Here is a 5,335-nt window from a genome sequence, read left to right on the forward strand (position 1 = left end):
TGGCCTCTACCATCCTTGCTCTGTGGCCACAGTGCCTCTGCAGAGCACTGCCCTGTGTCCTGGACTGTCTTCCTCCACCTGGAAGGAATTGAGATGACCCATGGAGAAAGGGGTGGTGGGGGAAGGGGTCACATTGAACAAGAAAGTAAAAGGTTCTGAGGGGTGCAGGGTTGGATGAATCCCCTGTAACAGCAGGAGAAACCACGGCTTGGAGAGGGAGTGGGACCCAGGGTTCAGGATGAGCCAGGCCTGTTCCAGCCCGTCCTGGGCAGGAGCAGCATCAGAAAGAGCTCTCGAAGGCTCTGCAACGCAGAAGTACCCCTGTCTCCTGAATCCTTATCATCATCTCTTTCCTCCAGCCACATTCAACACACACCTATCTCTGCTCTCCACCTGTCCTACTGCCCCTGAGTTAGGATTGGGATTAGCCTCCCTCTCAAAGCTGCCAGGCCACTTTCAAGGTCCAGGGTAGACACTGTGGGTACATGGCACCACCCTGTGTCCGTACTCAGAATCACAGGGGCTGCTGGAGAAAGCAGAGAGGCACTGACAGGTGAGGCTCCAGTTCACAGTCTCAGGGACCCAGAAAAAAATGCATCTGCATGCAAACATTTATATTTTTATTGCATTGGAAATCTATTTCATCACATAAAACAGTGGTTCTCGAAGTAAGGTCCCTGGACCAGCAGCATCAGTGTCACCTGGGAACTTGTTAAAAATCACTTAGAAATTCTGTTGCCTGTTACAACAGCCTCCCAGGAAATCCTGATGCACAGACAGATGTAAGAACCATTTTGTGTTATATAAAAACCTGATGCTTCACGCTGGAAAACTTGGAGCTCATGACAGTGGAGAGGCCAGCTGCCTCTTCCTCACCACACCCTGGCATGCCCCTCCCCTGAAGCTCAGCTCTCAGAGAGACCCACCCCACATGGGACATGCCCACAGGCAGCAGCTCACAACCCCCACAGTTCTTGGTGTGATCGCTAATTTTATGTGTCAGCTCAACTGGGCCATGATGCCCAGATATTTGGTCCAACATTATTCTGGAAGTTCCTGTGAAGGTGATTTTGGGGCAAGATTAACATTTAAATGGGTGGACTTTGAGTAAAGCAGATTACCCTCCTGGTGTGGATGGGCCTCATCCAATCAACTGAAGGCCTTAACAGAACAAAGACTGAGCAAATTCCCAAGCAAGAAGGAATTCTGCCAGCAGATGGCCTTTGGACTCAAACTGCAACATCAGCTCCCCCCTCCCTACCCCAAGTCTCCAGCCTGCCAGGCCACCCTGCACCTTTTGGACTTACCAAGTCTCCATAATTACAGGAGCCCATTTCTTTTTAATTTTTTATGTCTTTTTAAATTTATTTTTGAGAGACAGGGAGAGACGGTGCGAGCAGGGGAAGGTCAGAGAGACAGGGAGATACAGAATCCAAAGCAGGTTCCAGGCTCTGAGCTAGCTCTCAGCACAGAGCCCGATGCGGGGCTCGAACCCACGAACCATGAGATCATGACCTGAGCTGAAGCTGTACGCTTAACCGACTGAGCCACCCAGGCGCCCCAGGGGCCAATTTCTTAAAGTAAATCCCCCCACCCCATCTCTCCCCCTACACACACACACACACTCTGTTGGTCCTGATTCTCTGGTAGAACCCTAACACAGTCAGCAAAATTGCACCAGAAGAGAAGCCCTTTAGGTGTTTTGTCCTTTCCCCTTTGGCAGTGAAAGTAAAACTTTATTACACTTTCTTTTCTCTAATGCACACCATATTAAGCGATGCCTAATGTAGCCCAGACATGTCATTGATGGTAACAACAGGAACATTTCATACCGCTGTTACCTGATGTGTAAGTTTCTCTTGCCATGTGACAAGTTGTCACGAACCTGGCAGCTCAGGACAGTGCGCTCCTTACCTCCATGTTTCTGGGGCCAGCTGTCCAGGTGTGGGCTGCCGGTCCTTCGCTCGGGACTCGCCAGCTGATGTCAAGGCGTCACAGGGTCACGATTCCCATCTGAGGCTCAGGGTGCTCCCTGAGGGTCCCTCCTTGTTGGCAGGATTCAGGTCCTTGCGGGTGGAGGACTGACGTCCTGACTGCTGGCCGGCTGTGGGCCAAGGCCTGTCCTCACCTCGTAGAGGCCTCCCTCAGATCCTTCCCAAGTCATTCCTTATATAAGTAATTCACAACATCCTGTTTGCTACTTCAAGGCCAGCAAGAGAATCTCTCGTTTCAAATCTTTCTGGCAGTTTTTAAAATATTTATTTATTTTTGAGAAAGAAAGAACAAGTAGATGAGAGGCAGAGAGAGAGAGAATCCCAAGCAGACTCCATACTGTCAGCACAGAGCCCAGATGGGGCTCAAACTCATGAACTGTGTGATCATGACCTGGGCCAAAGTCAGGAGTAAGATGCTTACCTGGCTGAGCCACCCAGGAAACCCTCAAATTGTTCTGAATTTTAAAAAATAATTTTTTAAGAAGAGTTTTGTATTTACAGAAAAATTCTGAAGATGGTACAGAGTTATCATATAGCCCACATCCAAGCCCCCCGATTATTAACATCTTACATGATGGTTACTTTTATGTGTCAACTTAAATGGGCAATACAGTGACCATTCAAACATTTTCCCAAATGTGTATGTGAGGGTGTTTCTAGCTGAGATTGACTGTGAATCAGTGGACTGAATGAAGCAGATAACCCTCCCCAGTGTGGGTGGGCCTTATCCAATCAGTTGAAGACTTGTTTTGTTGTTTATGTGGGTTTTTTTGTTTGTTTTGTTTTGTTTTTGTTTTTTGAGAGACATAGAATACGAGCAGAGGGTGGGTGGGCAGTGACAGAGGGAGCCACAGAATCCAAAGCAGGCTTCAGATTCTGAGCTGTCAGCACAGAGCTGATGTGGGGCTTGAATTCATAGACGTGAGATCATGACCTGAGCCAAAGTCGAACGCTCAACCAACTGAGCCACACAGGCGCCCCTGTGAGGTTTTTATGATTCCTGTCCCTTCCCTAACTCCTCCTGCCTGTTTCATCTGGGACATGGGTCTTTTCTTGCCTTCAGATAAAAACTGAAACATCAGTTCTCTTAGAGTTACAAGCCTGCCACTTTCAGAATGGAACTTCACCACCAGGTTTCCTGGGTCTCCAGCTGGTCGGCTCCAGATCTCAGGGCTTCTGAGTCTCCACAATCATTGAGCCAGTTTCTTATAACACATCTATATCTGTGTCTATAACCATCTATATCCTGTGAGTTCTGTTTCCCCGGAGAACGCTGACTGATACAATTGGTGTATCATTAGTAACTAAATAGAGTCCACACTCTCTTCAGATTTCCTCAGTTTCCCTCTAATGTCCTTCTCCTATTCCAAGACTTCACCCAGGACCCTGCCCAGGACCCGCATGACATTCAGTCGTCATGTCTCCCGTGGCCCCTCTGGGGGTGTGACATCAGACTTCCTTTGTTTTTGATGACTTTGACAGGTTGGAGGACGACTGGTCAGGCATATTGTGAGACGCCCCAGTATTGGAATTCGTCTGCTATTTTTCTCATGGTTAGACTGGGGTTATGGGGTTTGTGAGGGTGATCAGAGAGGCAAAGTTCTATCTTCATCACATCATGTCAGAGGTACACAAGATCGACCTGACTCACCATCGTGAAGCTGACCAGGATCACCTGCGGCCACCTGCTGTGGCACTGCTCTGTGCCCCCTCCCATCCTGTGCTCTTTCTCTGGAAGGAGGTCGCTCTGCACAGGGTTACGTTCCACTTCCTTGAGGGTGGAGTATCTGCCTAAATTAGTTTTAATTCTTTAGTCTGAGATATTTGTTTCCCAATTATTATTATTCTTATGTTTATCCACTTGTTATTGTTTATTCAATTATTTATATGAGTATGAACTCATGGGCTTTGCTTTATATTTTAGATTATAATCAATACTACTTTATTTTATCACTCCAATTTTTCAAGTTTGGCATTGAGAGTTCTTTCTTTTGGCTCCTGTGTCCCTTTAGCATATATAGCCTTAGCATTATGGAATTCGCTTGTTGTTGTTTTTTAATTTTCTTGTTTTGAACACTTCCTTACTTGCTGGCACTGTAAGAAGCTCCAGGCTCATCTTGCCTACTTTCTGCCCTGGTCCTAAAATAAGCCAAGGAGCTCTGACCCCTTTTATTGGTGACCAGCACTAGAAACCAAGACCTGAGCAGTAGGTGGACCCATGACAATATGTACTTGTCAAAATTCACAGAGCTTCACAGTACAGAGTGAACATTATTGTATGCAAGTTTTTAAAGTTTATTTATTTTGAGAAAGAGAGAGAGAGAGCATGAGTAGGGTAGAGGCAGAGAGAGGGAGAGAGAATTCTAAGCAGGTCAGTGCAGACCCTGACACAGGGCTCAAACTCATGAACTGCGAGATTAGGACATGAACCGAGATTAAGAGTTGGATGCTTAACTGACTGAACCACCAAGGCACCCTTACCGTATGCAAATTTGAAAGTGTTGTTAGGATGCCAGGGACTCCCATGATGGAATGGAGTATGTGACAGAAGAATCTAATCATACATACATGAAATAATCTCACTGAAGGGAGGGGGAAAACCTGCTGACCCCAGTAACTTGGGAAATGAGTAGAGTCTAAGAATAAAGGCAAGGAAACTGCAAATAGCATGGTACTCCAGCGTGAAAAGTAGTTCCTCAGGGGGGGTGCATGGGAGAGAGATATATCCCCAATGCATATAGTAGTAGAAGCCAACTTGACAGAAAATTCTAATGAGTAATTAGCAGACTGCCTTCCTGGACACATGGCTGGACTCCAGTTCCCACCCCTTCCTGCTGTTGGGTTGACCATATGATTCTGAGTCAAAGTGAGTGAGCAAGCTTCTGATCTGACTGTACACATTTTCATGCATCAGGCTGTTTCCTAGAGCAATGCTTATAGTAAGGAGACAATGGGAATAATCCAATTTTCATTAGCAGGGCACTGGTTAACTAACTTGTGGTCCACCTCTGCAATGATGACAGTAATAGAACAAACTATATTTACATACACCAACATAGAAAGATGTCCAAACCATATTGTTAATTAAATGAATGAAGCAAGTTAAAAAGCATCATATCATATTATATATCATATCATATCATATCACAATGGGGTACTACTCAACAATAAAAAAAGGAACAAACTACCAAGTCTCATTACCACATGGATGAGTCTCACACACTAAGTAAAGGAGCCCAGCTGGGCTCAATAAACTGTATGCTCTCTCAAGGACAGGCTAACTATGGCTTGAACAAACCCAGCCCCCATCTTATTCTTATATCTCCTGTAAGTAAAGAATG

Source organism: Suricata suricatta, chromosome 11 (assembly GCF_006229205.1).
Source record: "Suricata suricatta isolate VVHF042 chromosome 11, meerkat_22Aug2017_6uvM2_HiC, whole genome shotgun sequence".
Taxonomy (NCBI): domain Eukaryota; kingdom Metazoa; phylum Chordata; class Mammalia; order Carnivora; family Herpestidae; genus Suricata; species Suricata suricatta.